The 24,021-nt window shown below is 36.4% G+C and overlaps 1 long non-coding RNA gene across 5 annotated transcripts in view; it reads right to left on the reverse strand.

Annotated features, from left to right (window-relative positions):
• Window positions 1-10,966: 10,966 nt before the first annotated feature.
• The window catches only part of LOC125934357 (uncharacterized), a 202,843-nt gene continuing 189,788 nt past the window's right edge, over window positions 10,967-24,021 (reverse strand). For 4 of the 5 annotated variants that reach the window (XR_007461351.1, XR_007461349.1, XR_007461347.1 and 1 more), the window contains 3 exons: window positions 19,596-19,696; window positions 13,996-14,086; window positions 10,967-11,113 (listed from right to left, as the gene is read on the reverse strand). This is a non-coding gene — a long non-coding RNA (uncharacterized LOC125934357). Of the gene's footprint in view, window positions 11,114-13,995; window positions 14,087-18,494; window positions 18,565-19,595; window positions 19,697-24,021 lie in introns of those variants that run through there. The other variant, XR_007461350.1, reaches the window with a different exon arrangement.

Raw genomic sequence — 24,021 nt, forward strand, 5'->3', positions numbered from 1 at the left:
AGCCACATTGATCTCTGTTCCAGGCTCTGAGAAGATGCACTTTTGTAGGTTTCACATGATTGGGCCGTCTACCAGTAATGGATATTGAAATCCAACCTGAGGTATCAGCTATCCACAGTTCTTTTTTTTCTTACTAAATTATAATTTCTCACTTTGTTTACAGACCCTTCTTTGATTCATAATATTGTAGCCATGGTGGCTTAGTTTTAGATTCCAGCATAGTAACCTCCAGATAGATCAGCATTTGCAAGTGGGCCCAAGGAGAGGCCACTAAAAACAGTCAATTTCTAGAAATCCTGTGACACTAATTAAATCTAAGGTACCCAGGAGGCTGAAGGAGATATCAGAATGTGAATTTATTAACTTCAAATGAAAAAACAACTGTCCTAGGAAATAGAAAACCCATAGTCAGAATGAAGAGCTTATTCTCTCCCTGTAATCAAGGTATAGGTATATGTGATTAAAAGACTGTCTGGTGAACACAGAGATTTTAATAAGAATCATTAGATCAGTCAAATGTTTGTTACTATCAGGACTGAAGTGTCCCTATCTCTATGGACATAGTTTTTCCATAGGAACTGGGGTCCTCAAAATAAGATGCCTAAAACTCCCTCTCATCAAGAACCTGTTGAGATGGATACTGCCAACATTATCTGCTATAATTCTCCTTTGCGTGTGCAGAGAAGGACCCCAGACCACCTTCCAAGACTCTCTTTGTCCAGGTTATCTGGACTGATATCAGTTCAGGCTGATCTGACATGTATGTATGTAAATATCACCTTTACATTATATCTCTGAAGGCCTAGAAAATTGTCTATTTCACAGGAGACTTTGCCCATTAAAGATATGGTAATTATGCTCATTTTACAGTTTGTCTCATGAAGCAATCTATTTCCTTTATTTCTAAGTTCTTGAGGGCCACTTTTATATATAGCTCTCAATACACACCACATCCAGTTTCTGACAAGCACAGCACTTTCAATTTGTTGCCATATGGAGAAAAACTTGTACGAAACTGATGGATAATAGCCTTAAAATTTTATCTTTATATCATGAAATGCATTAGACAGGTGCAAAAATGTTGAGTTGCCAAGTTAAATGAATTACAAAAGATATGTATGTTAAATAATCAAAGCAGACATTTGTTCTTAGCCTAGATGGCATGCAATCCCTTTGGATCATTCCTCATGTTTTTCTGTGGCTTAACTGATTTTTAATATTAGATGCATTTTTATCTTAATAAGTATACAGAAGAGATCAGCATCAGATGAGATTAAATTTGTTTCTAGAATGAGTGAACGATGTCCTAAAACCCTTTTGTGAAGACCACAGCTCATGTTTGAGTGGAAGATCCAAATGCATTAACAATACCTAAGGAATGATATTATCAACTAAAATCTATTCAGATGATGTTGTCTGCATGTTATTTTTCTTTTCATAAATGTTCGTGTAAGAGATAGTGATAAATCTCAATTATTTTTCAATTAGTCAAAGCTTAGAATTATGAAATGTCATCAACTCATTTGCAATTTATATTTTGACTATTAGCCAAGTTAACTGCATTTCTCACATGGCTTTTATTTTAGAACATTTTAAAAAGCTCATAATATGTTAGTTGTATGAAATAGCTTGTCTGCTGGAAGGGTTCCTTCTGTCTTGTTTTTGGTTCATACAGACCAAAATTCTGACTCTGCAGGCTACAGCAAAACTATGCTTTTGTGTCCAAATAGGGCAATTCGTCCTGAATTTAAGCCAGTAACTCCTAGACGGTCACTCTGTGGGGCCCCGGGTAGGGAAGAAGGAGTGATTTCATTGATGCAACAAAATGTCTAAAACTTTTATGTAAAAATTAAGTCCAGTGAGGAAACAGACAGGTGACCTAGATGAGTTCACCAATCACTTGGTCAATGTGAGACTCTGGGAAGTCAGCAGCTCAAGGAATGAAGGTCTGGGACCCTATTTGGCTGGTGAGGAGAGTGACTGAGATGTATGGCTTTTGGGGTGGCAGTAGTTGCATTGTTGAGTTTCTGGACCTGGAGTGGCCCTGGTACCAGCAGCATTGAAGTCCTTGGCACCAGTGCAAACAAAGGCCCCCAGCGTTGCTGGTGGCAGTGGGAGAACTAGTGGTAGTTTCTTTATACCATTCTTTTTTGGAAGGTTGGCTGTCGGTGTAGTTCGCCAGCCTTTACAACAATTCTGTAGCCCACAAAGCAGTCTTTTAATAAACTCCCTTTCTGTTTAATCCTCGGAGTCAGAGTCTATAGTTATAAGTAAGAACTCTTGGCTATATTGTAAAACTGGTAGATATAGACCTGGAATTTCAGGGGTTCTGACATGGAAATAGATGTTTGAAAATGAAGTCAGCATAGAGGAAAGGAAGGCTGAGAGAGTTAGAGACAGGCTGAGATTTGATGAGTGCCTGGATCCAGCCTTTCCTGATGCTAATATGAATAGATATGTAAGCCAATATATACAATCTTTTTTTTTTACAGAAATCATTTTGGTTTGGATTATCTGTCATTGTAATTGAAGGCATTCTGATTAATATAAGTTCTTGGTTAATAACTATGTCTTTATATTTATGGAGTGTCAAGGAATTTGTGGGTGTTTTTAAAACCATGACAGTAGAATGGCTGGTCAGTGACAGAGCTGGGATTCAAACCAGGAAGTGAATCTTTCCTACTAACCCAAAAGGGAACTATGGATCAGAATATGATACGTATATGTGTGCCAAAAATTACAGACATTAAAAATTATATAGACCAGTGATTTTCAAGTTTTCTATTTTATCACCAGAACCCTTTAAACAAATGACCTTTTTTTTAAGGAAAGCATATTTTTCAAAAAGCTGCCATTAATAAAGGTGGGATCCAGGCTGGAGAGGTAGGGATGGAACTCTGTCCACTCAACCACACTCTTAAACCTGAAAACCCCTCCTGCATCTCACAGGAAGCTCTCGGTCTTAGCGTGCCAATTTGAAGCTATCTCTTTACACAATATAAAAATCCAGGGATAGGTAACAAATGTTCAACACATAGTGTTGATAAGAAAGGTAAGTTAAAAAGCATTAGGTGCCATGTAGTTCTATCTTTGTTAAAAAACGAGTATCCCGGGGCGCCTGGGTGGCTCAGTCGGTTAAGCGTTGGACTTCAGCTCAGGTCACGATCTCGCGGTCCACGAGTCGAGCCCCGCATTGGGCTCTGGGCTGATGGCTCAGAGCCTGGAGCCTGCTTCCGATTCTGTGTCTCCCTCTCTCTCTGCCCCTCCCCCGTTCATGCTGTGTCTCTGTCTCAAAAATAAATAAACGTTAAAAAAAAAAAAAAAAAAAAAAACAAGTATCCCCATTTGTACATGAAAAAGAAATTAAGAAGACTCATAAAAATATGAATGCACTAATGGGCTTGCAGGTGATTTTAATTTTGTAAATTTGTTATTTCTTGTTTATCTGAATTTACTATGATTACCTTTGTGTAGAGAAAATCAAGGCTTTTTTGTTGTTAAATTTAACCTTTGTGTGAGATGACTTCCCCTGTACTGAAACCCTGATCTCATTATCTTAAAGTAAATCTTTGATGCTAAAGTAAATTAATTTTTCAAAGTTATGCGCAAACTGAGAGACACGGTGATGTCTGGGAAGTCATGCATATAGCAATATTGGTAGCAGGCTGACATTCAGGGGTGTTCCAATTCTGAACCAAGCTTAGAATTCTTGGTTCTTGCCCTTTATTCTATTGAATAGAAACCCCAAACTACTTAATAGTTCTTGAACCAGCCAAGGAATATCTGCCCCTTTCAGAAACATGGCATTTGAATAGACACCATGACTTTTTGCTGCAAATGGATGATTTATTCCATACAGAGACCTCAGCCCCTGTCATCTCTCTTATCAATGCCTTTTGCAGTCTCACTGAGATAGACATTCAGACAGAGTCATTGGATCTGTTCTGGTTCAGTGGTGGACAAAATTAGCCTATATGCAGATTGCATCCTTCCACATTTGCATGAAGAAGAGAAAATCGTTATCAGGCCTTTATTAGCACCACTAAAGATTTTGCCTCTCTGTAGTTTTTAAAACTCATTGACTCAAACTCCATTCTGTTTTCCCCTTCAACACGTGACATCAGGATTCATATATTTAAAGAAAGCTGTCATGAGAAAACTCATGGCATGTTGGAGTTGTAAGGGATCTGGGAAATCCTACAGACTTGCTTTGCTGGTGAAGAAACAGATGGTGAAGAAACAAATAGTCTGTGGTTTGTCAGGGTTATGCAGTACAAAGTGGGATTACCAGATTTCAGCTTTTCTCAATTTGGGGCCATTTTGTCCCATCATGCCACACTACTTGTGATGAGAGAGCTTCCTGAAAACTTCCAAATGGGCTCAAGACCTTTGGCATTTCTTTGTAATGATATTTTTTTTCTTATGGGAACAGAGAATTATTAGCTCATGACCATTGTTCTTTGGCAAAGTATGCCAGGGTCACTGGGCCCTTTCTGAAACACAGGCTACATGTCTGCAATGAGGGTACACGAATAATATCAGTGCCTCTCCTGAAATGAAGCTGTAATTGAATATCTCATTGAGGTCACAGTTTTGCCTAGTGGAAAATAATACAAAGACTCAGAATACACCCTTCTTTATGTGGAGGTGCCACAGAGACTTGGTTTTAGAACTATGGAAAAAATTTTCTGTCATGTACTCCCCAGTTGCCAATAAACAGACTTCAGTCTGGGGGCTCAGACAGACAGATGAAGATTCTCACCTTCAGGCAGAGGAATGGAGATGATCTGGCTATTGATTGGAAATTCACAGGGAATGAAGTATGAAATGTTCTTCGGGTTCGTGCTAATTCCTTCTCATTGCAATGAAGAGAAATTTAACCCAAATGAGAGGTAACTTCAAGTTTAGGAGATCCCTACAACTGTACAATAGAATTCTATGATTGATTAAATGATTGATTTAGAGTGTGAGTGGGGAGACGGCAGAGGAAGAGAGAGAGAGAATCTTAAGCAGGCTTCACTGACATGGGGCTCAACCCCACGACCCTGGGATCATGACCTGAGCTGAAATCAAGAATGGGACACTCAACCAACTGAGCCACCCAGGTGCCCCAGAATTCCATTATTTAAAAAGAAATTTTATTTCATATGATCCTCTTATTGTTTCTGTGTGTTAATACAGATGAAGACAATGAGGCCCAGAGAAATGAAGTGACGGGACTTAATCATAATTCTGGCTGTGTGTGAGGAACCACTCCATAGGCCCTTACTTCATTGTTGATGCAGCTGTAGGAATCTTATAGACAGAGAAACAATCAGTTCAGAAGAACATAAAGATTAAACCACAGAAAGTATTCTGTTAAGGGCAAAAATCCCATCACCTAGACAGTAAAAACTCTCTCCTCACAGGGGCAGGGATGGTCTTCAGTAAATTTACTCAGAGTGGCTTCTTTTCATTCTGGCTTTTAGGCATGACTTTGTAACTTTGGGAGACTATTAAATGTTTATTTTTTAAATTGGTTCCAAAAAGGGAACAAATGCTTTTCATACTGTTTAACGTGTCATTTGGGGTGTTAGATTAGAAAGCAACTGGGCTTTGACATGCCCTCATTATGGCTGATAGACTTAAAAAGCAGTACAACTGGAAATGAAGGTCTTCCGCCCTGCGGAGAAGTGTACTTTCAAGTTCTGCTGCAAAATCTTTTATAGCATCTGGAGACAGGTTTACAGATTGTCAACCTGTAAAGCTGTCTGGTTGATCTTGGCACATCGTAGTGACTTAAAGCAGAGCGCTATGTTGGGAATAATCAGCAGACTGAGACACTAGTGTAGTATGTACTAGAGCATGTGATAGGTTTCACTTCTATTCATACTTCACATTACTCATAGACCCAGTTCATTTAGGTTTAGTTTAATCTTATTCAGTTTCTATAGTTTCCATGGCTGATTTAGCAAAAATAATTACTTTTATTCTGATAAAAAAATTCCTTGGATATTATTCATTCTTTCATTCAGTATTCACAACAAATATTTATCAACCTAGACTCTGGGCAGATCACTGCCAATCTTGCCCCTCTCTTATCTATTTATGTCTTTCTATATATGCCTCCCTCCATCTAGATGTCTCCCCACCCTCTTTATTTCCTACCTAACTCCTCCTTATCCTGCACACTCTGGCATTCTGAAAAGAATTTCTTAGCCCACAAAGTACTTTGATGCCAATACTTTTATTTACTCCCCAACGGGAATAGATGAAATCACTTGCAAAGAACAAATCATGTGAAGACAGAAGAACTGGTTTTAGGGGGGGCATCAAAGAAGCAATACGTATGGCGGAGATGGAGCAGGAGTGGCTGGTAATGCAGAAAAAAAAAAAAAAAAAAGGGAGAAAAGCCAAGGAATGACTGTTTCCAGGTGCGGAACATAGTGAGCCCTGTTCACTGCTATAGAGAAGACAAGTAAGCTAAAAGTGAAAACCATCACTGGTCTGTATGTGTACCTCTACATGCTTGTATGCATGAGGAGCAACACTGGAATGAGTCATAAAAATCCAACAGTGGTTATCTGCAGAGCAGAGTAAGTCTGGGGCAGATGAGGAATATGGATGGAAGGCTGACTTTTATATTTTGCATACCTTCTAAAATTTCTGAATTTGAATTATGTAAATGTAATACATGTTCAGTAAATTAAAATAACATTAATTAGACTCACTGTAACTCTCTTACTGATGCTCATATCAAATTAGCAAAATATACAAACTTCCAAAATTTTCCTGTGAAATTAAAATTGTGTTTAATGGGTCAAATGATCTAATCAACACTTCTATGAAATTTGTGCAACGAATCCTTTGTAAAACTTTGTGAGGTGTACCAGGAATATCAGATTTACATATATCTAATGAGGGATCAAGTCTTTATGCTCTTCATGGAGTTTGTCTAAGAATTAAGAATGTTTAAAGAGACAACATCACATTTGGGGAGATGAGGTAAGGAAAATATTGAACTTTTTGCTTTCCAAAGAATATTTATGAAAGTGTTAGTATTCAAAAGAATTCCATCAGGTAGGCTAAGGATTTTTTCTTGTTTTCTATGTGGTATATACTATCATTATGGATTCTTAGTACTGTCTATTGAATAACTTCTTTTAATGTATTGGTTACAGGTGGTAATTACTGTGAATTAAAGGTTTCACAAATTCTATTCAATTTTTTGTAGTCGATATCACTTTCTGTATCAAAACACCCTTGTGGAGTCTTGGGATGTCACCCAACCCATCAGATCCTCCTTTCTGGGCTTATTTGTATCTAAAGAGAAGAATGTTTTTTACTGATTTTAGTTGAGCAGCCTGAAATAAATTCTAATTTTTAAAACATTTTTGGATAAAAATTCAGAATTAGGGAATTTCCTAAAGTTCAGTAAAAATGATAGTACCTATTCTTTTTAAGAAGTATATAAAATATTATGTTTTGTAAAAACTTTTCTAAAACTTCCAAAAGGATTTCTAAGGACCTAACACTTAGTTAACTTTCTAAAAGTAAGACTTTCTCCAGATGGTTAAATTTCATACCTTTACCTAAGAGGAATCCTTAGGATGTATAAATGGACATGTATTATATGTCAATTTAGTAATTCCAAATGGTGATAAAGGGACATACTCCATCTTCAAATAATTTTGTGAAGCCTAATAGGCACATATGAGTCCTTAAGAAAAAACATGTCAAGGGGCGCCTCAGTAGTTCAGTTGGTTAAGTGATTGAATTCAGCTCAGATCATAATCTCACAGTTCATGGGTTCGAGCCCTGTGTCAGGCTCTGTGCTGACAGCTCAGAGCCTGGAGCCTGCTTCGGATTCTTATCTCCTGCTCTCTCTGCCCCTCCCCTGATCACGCTCTCTCATAAAAAACAAAAACAAAAACAAAAAACAAAAAAACAAATACAAAAAAAAACCACAAAAAAAAACATTAAAAATTTTTTTTAAGGTAAAAACATGTCAAGGGGCACCTGGGTGGCTTAGTCAGTTAAGCGATCAATTTTGGCTCAGGTCATGATCTCACAGCTCGTTAGTTCCAGCCCCACGTCAGGCTGTCTGCTGTTTGTGCAGCAGAGAAACATTTAAATAAGCATTTTAAAGAAGAAAAAACATGTCAAGAAATGCCTGGGCAACTCTGTCAGTTAAGCATCAGACTCGATTCCAGGTCAGGTCATGAACTCACAGTTTTCGGCTTAGGTCATGAGCCCCACATTGAGCTCTGCACTGACAGAGCCGAGCCTGCTATTGGGATTCTCTCTCTCCTCTCTCTCTGCCCCTCCCCTGTGCAGTGTGGTTGCTCGTATTCTCTCTCTCTCTCTCTCTCAATAAATAAACACTAGGGGCGGCTGGGTGGCGCAGTCGGTTAAGCGTCTGACTTCAGCCAGGTCACGATCTCGCGGTCCGTGAGTTCGAGCCCCGCGTCAGGCTCGGGGCTGATGGCTCGGAGCCTGGAGCCTGTTTCCGATTCTGTGTCTCCCTCTCTCTCTGACCCTCCCCCGTTCATGCTCTGTCTCTCTCTGTCCCAAAAATAAATAAAAAACGTTGAAAAAATAAATAAATAAATAAACGCTTTAAAAAGTGTCAAAATCCCAATATTTGATTCTTTCACTATTTTAAGCATAATTATAATAACAGCATAATCTATATTTTATTAACTATAAAAGAAAATGAACTGATTTTCAACCTTTTTTTTTTAAAGGTAAAGTTCCAGTCAAATCATTTTTTCTAGTACTTATATTGAAAATTTGTTATCCCAGTTGATTTAGGACAGTAACAAACTAATCCTAGAATCTCTATCACTTAACACAACAAAGGTTTGTTTCCTGTTGATAACAATTCTAATGTAAGAATGATACTGTCAGCTATGTAGTGACTCAGGGATTCAGGAAGCTTCCATTCTGTGGTTCTGCGGTCTCAACATGTGACCCTGATTTCTGTGCCAGAGGCACCTTTAACTCCACTTACAGATCACCGACTACAATCAGCCACAGGGCCACAATCTAACTACAAGGAAAGTTGTAAAATGCTATTTTGCTGGTGTTCAGGAAGAGAAAATGAAATAGGACTAGGTGAACACAAAGCATTGCCCCTTTGAAAGTACTTTTTCTAAAACCAAATATCCTCGGAAAAAGAGAACCTCCATGAATGACAACAAATGAGAGCTGTTACTCATCTCTGACTCCTCTTCATGATGGAAAGTGTTACAATAACCATGTATTTACATATAGTTGACTACAATTCATGGGATTTGTGAACATCGCTGGCTTATTATTGCCTCCAAGATTTAATGTTACCATTTGTTTCATTTGGAATGGCTATTGCAAATGAGGAAGAACCAGAGATGTAAGAATGTATCAGATTACAGTATTGCTAAGCAGAGAGAATCTCTCATCGTGACTTTAGTTTCGCTTTTGAAAATATTACCATCAAAACTGATGCATGCCTCTGATAATAAATATGGTCTTAAAACTTTTACTGCATTAAGCATTTGATGGAGCTGAGAGCCTACATTAACAAAAATGAAATTATATCTAATAAAAATACTCTATAAATGTCACAGAGATAAATGAGGTATTTTCATAACTTAAAATTCTCTCTCTTCTGGGAGCATTTTTAATGTAAAATGAGAATCAAAATTGTCCCCACATTTTATAGTTTCAGGTAATTTTGAACTCTACCAGAATGAATTTTTTTTAAACAAAAGTTTCCTTTCCTTTCCAAACTTTAAAGTGCAGTCCGAGAAAGTTGAAATATTTGCTGTTGGTTTGCTTTATTAATGTGAAGATATCCTGGGTACAGAAAAGAATCAAAGGCTATATATCTAACATACCTAGACTTTTCCTTGGCACACAGGTTACTTGGAACACACCATATAGCTGTCATTTGAGGTCTGTGGGTTGACCTACTGGGTACAACATAAGGGTTATATATGGTAGCTGTCCTGGCAGGTCTGAGCATTGGTACAATATTTATGAGTTCCAGCTTTGCTCCTAGACTCTTTATGGTCTCAAATAAGTAACAGGTGAAATCCCCAAAAAGTAACTTTAGTGTTGGAAGTGATGCAAAGTTTTAGTTTAGCTATAATAAATAAATACACAGAGAAAGAAGCACAAAAATAAAGTTTTTTAAAAATTCCACAAGAGGTTTCTTCTCCCATTTTGCTATTAACAACACTGATGACAAAAGCTAAGAAAGGAGGAGAAACATGGCTCCCATTGAGTCAGAAACAGTGAGTCAAAAAGACAAAGATTTTCATTTAATTCCTGCAGCCTTTAGTTCCAAAGTCATAACTGTGGACCAGGGTGCTAGGGAAATTGTTGCTTGAAAGAGGAAAAGAACTCAGAAAAAGTAACTCTCATCTGTAAGCTATTCTTCCTAGCCTCAAAACAAATAACAGAAAACACGTATCTTTGCAATGTTCTAAAGCATAAGCCACAGCAATCATTAAACCCAATGGTCAGAGGACCCAAGAGCGAGCCAGCCATGTGACCAAATTGGTTTAAGTATTCCAGTGGTCAGCATAGCCATTGGAGTCAAGTAGAGAAGAATGATAAGAGAGATTTGGGAGAAGTCTGAAAGTGTCCTTAAACCTAAGGCTTGAAGAACTAAGTCAGGGATCTTATCGCTGATGGTTCAAGGTTGTAACCCCTTTTAAGATCAGTAGCAGACACACCAGTCATTTATTGTTTGAAAAATGTATGTATGTATATGCATATTGTAGTCATAGAGCTTTCAGGTAAAGTGAGATTAAAGTTAGTAAGACCGTACCTAGACTAGACATATTATTCTCATAAGCCATCCTGTATGGTTTATATATACATAGCCCTATACCTAAGTTGGCAGTTTAGTATACATCTTACTATTTACTTAATCCATTTTCCAAAATGATGAATTAAATAACCCTTTGAGATATTATAAAAATCCTAACACCCACCTGACACAGACGCAGCCATTCGATAATCTAGGGTCCTGATAGCATTCCAGAGTTAGTGGTTGTTCCATCATTGACATACCTAGAGAGATAGGTTCCTCAGTGTCTTCCGAGTAGAGGTTGGGTCTGGCTTTGACATCTTCAGGGTGTTGCACCTGCGAAGAATGGCTCTGGCTGACTGATAATGCAGTAAGTAGGGTAACCATGGCTAGAGAAGGCCTTTTGGAAGGAATGTATTCACCCCTCCACCCATCATTTTACCGATTCAGGAATACCTTCTGATTGCCTACGTTGTACAGGCATTCGCATGAGTAAGACTGACTCCTTGCTTTTTAGATGGTTACAACTTAGAAGGAAGATAAGTGATCAATGTAAGGCAAATGCACAATTAATTTGAAGAAATGAGCAAAGTTAAGATTCAATTTTGGAGAAAATCACATGTTTTGAGAATTCAAGCAAGGATGGTGAGATGGGGAGGGATGTGACATCAAGGGGCCCCCGCATTATGGACCCTGATTCGTCAACTTTTCCACCCCAGCAGAACTGACCACTCCTGACCTTATCCCTTGTTGTACCATGAACAGCTTTCAGTACAAAATACCTTTAATTTTGTCTCTTAGTTTTATTTTTTCCCTCCAAATTCTGTCTTGTTCATTTTGTATTACCATAACCTAGTGTGGTATTTGTTCCTAATTGGGATTTAGATGATGGATAGTTTTATCTGCCACAGTGGTTGATAATTGACTAGTGGCTGTTTGCACTTTAAGAGTGTTGGCTATGAAAGCAGCTGGAATAATTAGGTTGGCTCCACACAGATTAATCACTGTTAGCGTAGATTTTTCATCTACTTCATAGTACTTTGCGCAGTGCTCTGCAAGGTCTAGTTTTTGCTCAATAAATACACAATTACTTGCTATTTAGACAAGCAAGAGCTAGTGCCTTTTCTACTTGACAGCTCATGGTTGCTCTTTAAAGCAGATGTAAAGGATGTGGAAAAAAAGAGTAACAGGAAATATACCATTGGTTCTTGGGAAAATGCTCAATCTCTTTCACAATAAAAGAAATGTTAGTTAAAAACATATTGAGATATCATTCACCTATCAATTGGCAAAGATCAGGAAACTTAACAGTATTTTTAAGAACATTCAAGTGAAAGCTTGTTGAAACTAGACTAGTAGGTTCTGGAAAGCAATTTGACAATATGTATCAAACTTACAAATGTATCTACTCTTTGACTCAGGAATTCCATTTCTAAAGACGTTAGGATCAATATTCTTTTATGTGGGAGATGATGAGTCAACAGAGTTCTTCAATACAGCATTGTTTGTGAGATAAGAATATCAGAAATAACCTAAAGGTACAGTCAGCAGGTGTCTGGTTCAACAGTGGTACTTGGTACAGCAGAATACTATGCAGTCATAAACAGAGTGGAGTTTTCTGTATTGGTGCAAGAATCTATATGCTAAGGAGAGACAGGGAAGGTCCACAACGGTGTTATGCTCCTTTGTGTAAAAGAAGGAAAAAGAGAATGTGTGTGTCTATACTAGAATATGCAGGAGATATCTTTAGAAGACAACAGAAGAAACTAGTGACATCGATTTGCCCCTGAGCAGGGTAGCTGAGAGGCAGGAATGGGAAGCAGAGTTTTCACTGTGTGCCCTTTATATTTTTGAAATGTGAGACCTTATGACTATATGACCTATACACAAATTAAATAAAAACAAACACACTGCAGCAGATGCAGTGGTTCCCAGCAGGGAGCAGCTGTTGCTATGGTCACCTGCTCCAGCTGTCACACTAGTGTGGTCACCTACAGTGACATCTGCTGGTGCTTCCTGACAGCTATTTTAGGTCCGTGTTTTTCAAATTGCTATTTTGAAAGTGGGCCACGCAATCAAGCTAGTGAATCCAACTGGCATTCAAGAAAGAGAGAAAATCACACAGAACAGAAAATTTCAGAGTACGTAACCAGTAGTAAAGGTAAGTCCTGTTGTGTGATCTTTTGCTTGATTTTTTTATATGCATATGTGTTCTAACATATCTCTCTTACTGCGCTCAAAAATGTTAGAAAGCCGTTATCCTCAGTGGTGACCCTTCTCAGCTGGTCTAGATTTCGATAGTTCGCCGTGAGCAACCAATATATAATAGGCACGTTTTCCATCATGGTGGGGCCAGGAGTTTCAGACTGTGGATGTGGGTTCCCACCTTATAGGCTGGTCCCTCTGCTTATGTCTCTATTGCCAGTGTACACAGATTCTCTAGACTGTGTGTCTCCTCACATGAAAGCACCTTCATTCTTTTTAGAAGAGTAAATTCCACACCATGGAGTACTGTGCAGTTGACAGGGCTGTTTGGAGTCTAGATGGGGTGACTGGGACCAAGATGCAACCTGGGGTCATTCATGTGTCCTGAGCTTCAGTGACCCTAGGGCACCTTCCCTTCTCAGATTGACCCCAATGCCTTGGGTCATGCAGCTGCACCATCAGCAATGCCCTTCTCTCCATCTCTGCTTACTCCATTCTAGTTTCCTTCAAGATCCTGCCCAGTGGTATTTCCTCCATGGAACCTTCCTTTATCTCCTCAGCCTAAAGTGACTTCTCATGTTGTTGTCATGCTCTCTTGATGGCAACTGAATGAAACTTGGTCCAAACTGGGCTTAAGCAATGAGGAGAATTAGCTCAACTGATTAAAAGTTCAAGAATAGATTGGATCCACAAGCTAAAGATAAGATCATTGTTCAATTTCTCTGTATCTCTCTTTCCCCTTGCTCTCCATTCCCTTGATTTTCACTACGTTGTCTTAATTTTTGAATATATACTTCTTTCATGGTGGCAAAATATCTTCCAGTAGCTCAATGATTAAATCCAACAAGTTGAATTTCAACAGGCAGAGAGGCCTTGTTTTTCTCATGACCGTACCAAAAGCCCCAAGAATGCGTCTTTCTGCCTAAGTTAGGTCATGTGTTCAGTGCTGAATCAATCATTGTAGCCATGAGGTTAGAATTCACTCACTGGCCAATCTCAGATCACATACTCACCCCCCAAGACTTGGCAGGTCAGTTGTGGAAAATAGCTCCATGGAGTGTAGAAAAGGATGGTTCCTCAAATATATATTAAAAGTGCTGTCACCTGAAGGAGGAGAATGACAAAACAGGCAAAAACAACAAATGTCCTTGTCAAACTGTAATCTCTACAGAGAAAATGCCAATTACCTAAGTATGTTTTCTTGTGTTAATACCTTACCAATGTGACAGTGAATTATTTAAGACAAAAATAAAGCAAATGAAAGTAACATTTAAATTCTTATTCAGTTATCATATTCAATTGTTTAACATATTTTGGGCCTCTCCATGATGTGTTTTCCCTCAGGATTCTATTTCGATCTCCCACTAACCAATTTTTATGGGGAACTGAGTAATTCATCAGTTTCTAAAATCTAGAGCAACCATAGAAATATTGAATTCATTGTTTTGGCTTTTTGCCCCATCAATTTCGGTCAAATATTTTAATCAAAATAGAAACTTAAAGTCTATGAAAGAAGACTAACATACTCTGAGGAGTACATCTCACACTCCTGCTTTAGCTCATTCTTTCTCAGGAAACAAAATGTTTTTAAAGACAAACATCTTAACACATCTGGTGTGGTTTTCTAGTTATCCCGTTTAAGCCAAAGGAAAAAAAAGTGGTATCATCTGTTTTTCTTTTATACGTTTTGAAACATGAGTCTCCAAAAGCTATTTCCTAACATATGTCAATTTAACATCTGCCAGTTGCTAACTGATAGCCAGAAACAGGCGCACTGGCGGTACCTGCAATAGTGTCAAGGTATTTCCCATTACAACTGTCTTCGCTTTGGCATTGTCAGTAATATTTTTGCTCTAGGGGTAGCCTATTTCCCTAACTTGAAGGAGACACGTGAATTAGAAGCACAGAGCAGGAGGAATAAATAGGACGATGTCTTGACAGTTATGTGGAAGTGTAGCAGAGAAAAGTTTTCCAAAAAAAGTACTAGATAAGAAAATCTATGTCATGGGTCACAGATTGAACTGCTTCTCCTGGCAGAAACATGCTTTACTATACCACATCCTAATTTCTCCTTGTTATCCACTATCAAGAATATTTGCAAACAGAATTAAGATGTAGTAACCATATCTAAGAGTACCCAACCATGTCCAAAGCTTCTCTTACACTTTTCTCGTTTCTGTTCCTTTGATGGAACTTAAAGTGCATCAGTGAGCTTCAGTTTCTGTCTGGAAATTCATAACAGAATGGTATTTTGACAGAATGATTATTTTGAAAGGGGTGGCCTAAGTGTCAGTCCTGAGAGAGATCAACATTTTTACCTGCCCTAAAATAATCTGGTGCTGAATTTAGTAGTTCAAAAATTTTAAGATCTCCAAAAAATTTTAAGACCCCAAATTTTCAGGGCCTCCAAATGATTAGTGTCATTTGCTCCCTTTGGTAAATTCTCCCTACCCCAATAACATTATTGCATTTTGTTTCATTGGACTTTAAAGGAGAGGCCTCACTGTGGGCCCATTAAGGTCAAGGCTACCTGTATGTCATTATTATTATAACCTCTGTGTCAAATCCTGTGCTTGACACATAGTAAGAGTGGAAGAAATGAACCAATCCTGTCCTGAAATTCTGAGATCCAGCATTTGCTCTTCGAGTCCTCAAATTTAGGACATAAATTACATAAATTATTAAAAAAACCATCTAATTGACTTTGATAAAGAAAGAAGAAATGCGTTCTCATGATTGGACTTTCATAGGAAAACTTTAATGGTAGTTCTCTCTAAATAAATTTGGGAGCTCACAAGTACTTTATACCAAATACTCTTCATGGTAATGGTTACTTGACAATTTCTCAGTGAAGATAGTGTTTTTGAATATAAAGTAGGGGTTGTGGAAAGAGAAGGAATTTTGGGGACTACAGGTCTAGAGTTGAAATCCTAGATCCATTCTTTACAAAGTTATTTAACCTCTATTTCCCTATCTTCAAAATAGGAGCTCAACAAAGTGCCTGGGACCCTGGTACTTATGGCCACTCACTAACTGGTAGTTATCATGATCCTTGTTATAACTACTCCTGGTATCAACTGATCTGATATTATATAGTACAGAGAATAGACTCAGTTTATGTATAACCCAAGCCCTTTAAAGCTTTATAAGTGAAAACCCAGCTCTGTTCAGTGCTATGTTAGTCACCTAGCAGAATGGTAAATGGTATTACTTTTTCTGTCATATCTGCAGCATCAATTTTTGGCATGGTTATGAGGACATAGCCCTAATAAAAGTCATGCCATGTAAGCGACAGACCCACACAGCATTAATGGTAATGAGGGAAGAGACATGCTTAGTATTTCAAACCAGATTTCCCCTGTTGAAATTATACCTTCCCAATCTATGACATATTATCCTACAGGTACAAGTGTCTATTTGCATTTTGTAAATCACAAAGACTTAGCACAAACGTCTCAGGTTAAACCTTAAGGTAATACAAAAGCAAGTTTCTAAGGGAGCCCTCTCTGCCTCCTTCCCCGTATTTCTCCTTTCTTTCCTAAGATGTTCCAGGCAATGTGCATATAAAAAATATTTACAGTTTATGAGATAGGAGATGAAAGGGATTCCAATATTTTTTCTTATTTCGACCTATTCTGGAAAAGGTGAAAGCCATTCCACATAAAGTTAAGTGCTGTAAAAATACATTGACTCTTAGTTCACTAGAATGATGCTGTGAGTTATGTCCTTAGAACTTCCTGACACGTGAAAAGATTAAATAGAAATAACTCCAATTTCAACTTTATAGTCTATTTACTGAAGTCTTTTTTTTTTAAATCGTTGCCATAATCCTCTCTAACAAAGTAGATAGAGTGCAGAATGCAAATCTCCCACACTGAATGGGTTGATGAAGGTTATTTCTTGGAAATTATTTGACCTTATGAGCTATAAGCAAGGGTGAAAGTTGTAGTTCTACCCAATTGTTTAGTTTTGTATTATTCTAGCAATGGTTTATCTCTAAAGTTATTGATTAAAGTGATAAATTACTTAATGATTACCTACTTTTAGATAAAAAAGAAGCTTAGAATTTTCATACAGTTACAGTGCATGACCAAGTAGAGCATTTAAATGTAACCACCTACAGGGATAATTTCAGCAAAAACTTTTTAGATATATTACTTATTTATAGATAATATACCAATATATGATCTGCAGGACATTAATTAGGTGTACAAAATCTGAAAGCCCCCTTAAACCTGTCAGAGACAAAGAGAAAGTTAAAGAAGTTTGAATGCTGCCATTTCATGAATTTTATGCTAATTTGCTTCCTCGGAAGAATTCAAGACCAATATTGATCTGATTCATTATTTGCATAATTCATATCTTATAAAAGGTAATTATACACTCTCCAGTCAAATTACTTAATGGTCCAGTATTATTTTCTGAAAAGCTTCCCCTTCCTGTCATGTATACTTTTAAATAAACTTGCAATTCACATTAGATTTAATTGGATGTTATAGAGGCTGATATGCTACTATGGATAATAAAGTAAACAATACTAAATCCTAACTATAATTCTCACTGATCCCCAGCAATACCCTTCATACACCCAAGTTTTCCATACTATTCCAATCAAATGTTCTACCTTCACTGTTTTCCATTGACTTCTCTCCTGGAAACAGTATTATCCTTTTGTTCATCCAGGCATGAAACATTAAAGTTTTCTTCTCTTTCGCCCCCTTCCGGTTATCTATTGCTGCATAACAAAGCGCCCTACAATTGTGTTGTGGCTTCAACCCACAACAATCATTTACTTCTATTCTGTTAATTGCTCATAAATGTGCCATTTGGGTAAGACTCAGCAGGGACTGCTCTTCTCTGCTCCACATGGTATCAGGTGGTATGGTGGAAGACAGTTCATTCTTGCTATAGCACACTTTGGAGACTGGGAGCTTAGCTGTTGGTTAGGGGCCTCTGTTCCTCCCCATGTGGACCTCTTCACAGGGTTTCTTGGGCTTCTTCACAGCACAGAAGCTGACTAACAAAAAAGAGTCCTCTAAGGGGCCTAGAAAAAAGCTGCAAGACTTCTTATGACCTAGCCTCATGAGTGTCAGAATGCTACCTTTGCCGCATTGATCTAGTAAGTCACTAAGACCATTGAGATTCAAGGCAAGGGAGAAGAGTCTATGGAAAGAGTAGCAAAGAATTTGAAGACATTTTTAATCTACCATGTCCTGTCTTTATCCAAGTCTGAAATCTGCATTGGCAGTGCCAGTGGATCAGGAAGGAGATGGTATGAGACACCTGCAGCAATGTGGTGACCTCAGAACAGCCACAAAGGTAGCTTTGAATATGCTGAGGCACTGGGAGACGTTAAAGGGAAAGGAGGTCCCTACCATTGCCATTATCATCTTTTTTCTTATAATCATCTTTAAAATCACTCACTAAATTCTCCCTTCTACTCTGTGGAGGGATTTTCAATAACTGTATATAGATATTTATAAAGAAAAAAAAGTGGAGACACATTTGTAGATTCCTTGTTTATTTTTTAATTTTTTTAAGATTTAGGCCAGTCAAAACAAGTTTTCCTCCCTTTTGAATTTCTAGAAAGGAAGAGAAAATTAATGCTAACTGAATTTATTAAATTCATTTGTGATCAGTCTATGATAGCTGAATTTCATTTTTTAATGTGCTATAGGTACATTGTCTACTGTATAATCAAAGTATATGGAAGCCCCATGTTCATTTTATTAGATATGAATTATGGTTTTCTCTGTTCAAATTATTATGGATGTATCTCATTGTTGAATCTTTGCTTTTACGGTTAGTTAGCTGAAAATAGCTACAGTTTATTTGTTTTTGTGTCCCTTATTTAGGACTATGACCCTTATGAAACTAGTCTTAAGGGGGAAATGATCTGTGTTACAAAAGATCCCTATATGTTGTGGTTTCCAGAAATGCACTGTGTACATAAACGAGGACTGCCTGTACTGTTCCAGGAATTGGAAATGAAACAAATAAGCATTTGCGCAAACACTGAAATGCACCCCACAACCAATCACTGGATTAGTGTGCAAGACAAATAATGATTCTAATGGAACTTGGGAAACAGCACCAAATGGAATTTAATATATTGCTCCCTAACTGATCTTTGTTTATGACTCTATAGGGGGCTAATTATTTTTCTCAGTCCTGTGACAAAAAGAACTAGAGGGGACAGGAAGAGCAAGAACAATTTGGCTCTCAGTGAATTCCCAATAAATGATTGCTGAACTGCACTGAGACTATTTAATACTTCCAAACATAATAGAATGTTATTTTTGAGAAGTATTTTCAAGTACATCCAACTATTCCAGTAAAACATGACTGGGGCATATTTATTCATTTTATTAAAATTTTATTTCCATTTGGGTCTAGTTTCAAATCTGAAAACTTTAAAACTTTTAAAGACTTATTCTTATTTAATATGTTGTGTTTACAATGCAAGGCTAAGTGAAAACATCATAACCTAACTATGTTTTCCAAATTTTCTACACTAATCAGAAAAAGATTATAAATAACCAATTCCATGGGCAACTCTTAGAATATATCCAACTGGCAAATCTGACCCAGAGTTGACCCTTACTTAGCATACCATATAAACCAGAAGTTGTGACATCCATCTCCTATTCTTGTAAACCTCAGCCACAGTTGAACGATTGACATCCATGTAATACTCCAGCAGGTGAATATTCCCTAAAAGCAATGTTTTTAAAGGAAAGGAAAATGTTACTTCTTCCACACAAGCACATTCTCCCTTAGTGATTTTCATATTTCCTCCTTTTCTTGCAAACTTTCGAGATGAGGAACAAAGTTGGCATTTATATTTTGAAATTTTCCCCAGATCAGATTTAAAAAAAGCATGTGAATTGTATGATGTTAAAGAACAATGACATAGCGGACAGTTGATTTAGGGTGAAGATATGTAGGGAGGGATAAAAATGTCAGTCTAGTTTCTCATAAAATATAAATGAATCACTAAAATTTCCCTCCCATTACTTCAGGTAACTTAACTGGGGTACAATTTATGGGAAACTGAAAGTAGAAAAGTGTCTTGCAAATTCATTTTGTTTGGTGGAGACTTATAACAGCACGGGAGAAGGAGCTCTTGCCATTCGATCCAGGTTCCTGGAGAGCTATGGCTATGATTTTCTTCCTGTTTACTCAGTGTATAATTTAATATGATTATTTGTAAGTTGGAGGCTGAAATTTATTACATAAAATGGCATGTAGTGGATATGAAAGAGAAAGAAGCGTGAGATAGAGGAATCTGGTCAGCAGAACTGTATCTTTCTTGCACAAAGGGTATGAATATAATTTCTTTTTCTTGGCTGGCCTAGGGAAGCTGCAAAATGAGGGCTCTGATAGCTAAACAAAGAACAGAAAATACATTTTTTAAAACTCTACCAATGATATTGTAGGGTTCTGGTAAAATGATTTTAATAGTCTACATGACTCTAGAAATAGAAAGTAATACCACTACTTCTCAAAAAGAAAAACTAAAATAAAAATTCTAATTTTTGTGAGAAAGCACTAGAAGTAATCACCTTAAAAGACAAAAAAAGGGCACCTGGTTGGTTCTAGGCAGTAGGGCACGTGACTCTTGATCTTGGGTCATGAATTTGAGCTGTGCGTTGGGCATAGAGATTATTTAATAAAACAAAAATTTTAAGATCAAACAATAAACAGAACCCACTTTGCTATTTTTTATTGATATTACTCCCTAAACACAAAAATAAGATAATATTGCAAAAATGACTATAAAACTGTAAGGCCGGAAGGAATAGATGAACTGACATGTCAGAATGCTTTTATTTCTTTAAAAGCAAAATTTGAATGTTGGAGTAAAAAGATTTTTTTTTAATTTTTTAAAAACGTTTATTTATTTTTGAGAGAGAGAGAGAGAGCATGTGCCAGTGGCGGAGGGGCAGAGAGAGAGGGAGACAGAACCCAAAGCAGGTTCCAGCCTCTGAGCTGTCAGCACAGAGACCAACGCAGGGCTCGAACTCATGAACCGTGAGATCATGACCTGAACCGGAGTCAGATGCTTAACCAAATGAGCCACCCAGGCACCCTTGGAGCAAAAAAGTTTTTTTCAAGTTATGACATATTTTAAATATACAATGAATACTCATATACTTTCTACTTAAGTTTACCAACATTTTTGTTTTAGATTTATTGTTTTATAAAAGAAGTCAAGCAGTTGAAGTTTCCTGTGTCTTTCTTTCCATCCTGTCCAGAAATAACATGATCATGAACTTGATACTTATTTCCAAAAATTTCTTTATAATTTGATAAACAAATATCCATAAACAACTTGTAATGCTTTTTAAATTTTATATCAATTGTAAAATAATGCAACACTATAAAAACCAAACTTACTTACCCACTAAACTATTTTAGAACATTTAGGTTGTTTCCAAATCTTTGTTGTTACAAAAGATGTTGCCTCTATAATATACCTAGAAGTGGAATTGCTGTGTTGTAGAGTATGAGCATGTTGAATCTTACTTAATATTGAGAAGCTGCCCTAGAGAATGATGACAAGTTACATTCTACCAGTAGTGTACAGGAGTTCCAGTTTCTACCCATTATCACAAAATTTAGAGTTAGCAGAGTTTTAAATTTTCATTAGTGTGACAGGTGACTTTCTGTAGTTTTAAGTTGCATTCCTTTAATAATAGTGAACTTAAAACATCTTTTCCTATCTTTATTGGCCATTTAGGTTTCCTGTACTGTAGACTATTTAGGTTTCCTGTACTGTAAAGGGATTGTCCATTTTTATATTAGATTATTTATTTTAAAAAATATACCTGTAAGAAGTACATATATATTTGTATATGTATTGCAAAATACTTGGTCCAAGTATTGTCTTTTCTCCTTGTGATATTTTGAAACACAAACGTTAATATGGGAAAATTTATCAATTTTTGTTGTGTGCTTTGGTGTCTTGAGAAATTCTTCCCTATCCTGTGATAACACACACACACACACACACACACACACACTACATTTTCTTCTTACAGTTTTAAAGGTATGGTTGAAAATATGTAGATCCTTAGTTGTCCTGAAATTTATTTTTGGCTCACGTGAGATAAATACTTAATTTTATTTAAATTTAGTGTTTTCTCACATGAATAACCAACTCTGTCTTTGATTTTTGGGGATGCCACCATGGATTTTTTTCTTGGATTTCTACTTCATTTCATTGGTCATATAAAGTATGTTATCCCCTACCTCCACACTGTTCTTCTTCTTCATAAAATTCTATTTTAAATCATGTGTTATATATATGAGTTATATATGGATTATTATATATGGGTTTAATATCCACTTATTAACTTACACAAGCAATTGGATTGATATTTTGGTTGGAATTATATTTAATATGTAGACTAATTTGGAGAAACTAACATTGGTATATTATTTAGTCTTTCCATCCATGAACATTGTATATCTCTTCATTTTTTTCAGGACTTTTTAATTCTGTTTAATAATGTTTGACAATTTTCTATAAAAAGGTTTTGTATATCTTTTGTTAGAGTTATTCCTGAGTACTTTATATCTTTTGTATTTATTGTGAATGGTATAATAACTTATATTATATTTTCCAAATGGTTATTATGAGTGTATATATAGTAATATTATTAATTTTTGCATGCTCATCTTGAGAAGAAACTTTTAAGGCCAAGTTGTAATACTTATTAGCACTAAGTTTTACTAAATAAATTTGACATTCATTACAATTCAGCTAAAGTCATGGTTGTCTAAAGATGAATTAATTACCTGTATAGGAAAAAAAAAAAATTACCTGCATAGGAGTGCTGACTAAAACATTGCAGATCTGTTGCCTTAAGATCATTACATTATATTAGATCCAATTTGGTAAAGACCTAATGACTCCATCTAGTGGTAGTTTGAAGTTCTAAGTGAATTGGCAAATGTACTTTCAGGTTTTATTGGATATTTGTGTTTAAAATATCATGATAGTAATCAATATCCTTGTTGGAAATGTCAAGAAACAGCAAGGATTAATTTGACACATCAAAATTAATTATGTGTGTTGTCGTAAGCGTTGTTGACCTCAAGATTAGAATGAGGCATGCTTATAGAGAAAATTATGTACAACCTCCCATGTTGGAAGCAGATTGTGTGTGTAGAGATTTAATTTTCAGGATTGTTATTCAAGGAGTTATCATAGGTCATGTTCACAGAATGTTTTAAAAATAACATCAACAGCTGGCCAAAGTCAATCCATATGACCTTTATAGGATCCTCACAGTCTTTCCCACGAGAACTAACTTATAGATAAGGACCCTTTAAAATTAGGCTTAGTTTTATATTTTACTAATTAGAATTTTTTCTTTGTGCAGAAAATAACAAAATTTTAGGCATAAATGTGCTCAATTTCAAAAAATATTGGGACAACTTGCTAATCACTTGAAAAATGTATATTTAACTCTAAAATAAACTCAAGATGTATTTAAAATGTTATGCACACAAAAAGGTTTTAAAAGTGCAATATGAATGATTATTTAATTTTGAAGTGGGGAAGACCTTTCTAAGGATAGACGGAACCTCTAAGAGTAAGGTTGATTGAAAACTTCTATAGAATAATAACAACAATTAAAACAACAGTGGCATATCTTTGGTAAAAATTTAAAATTGATGATGTCCTGCATTAATGTAGGTTAATGATGAAGACATCAAGAATAGGCTTTATTATATTACTAATTGAGAATAAACACTTGGAATAAACTTTCTCAAGGGAAATTTGGCAATGGTATCAAAAGCATTAAAATATGCACAGCCTTTGCCCCAGAAATTCCACTACTCATAATTATAGGCATGTAGCAAAGAAATGATTACAAGAATATCTTTATAGCACTATTTAAAATATTTAAAAATTATAAAAAAATAAATGTCCATTAGTAGGCCGATTGGGAAACTAATTTTTAGAGTATATACTTACAATAGAATTCTATGCTATTATTAACTCTAATGCTACAGAATAATATTTA

The sequence above is a fragment of the Panthera uncia genome, assembly GCF_023721935.1.
Source record: "Panthera uncia isolate 11264 chromosome A1 unlocalized genomic scaffold, Puncia_PCG_1.0 HiC_scaffold_17, whole genome shotgun sequence".
Classification (NCBI taxonomy): domain Eukaryota; kingdom Metazoa; phylum Chordata; class Mammalia; order Carnivora; family Felidae; genus Panthera; species Panthera uncia.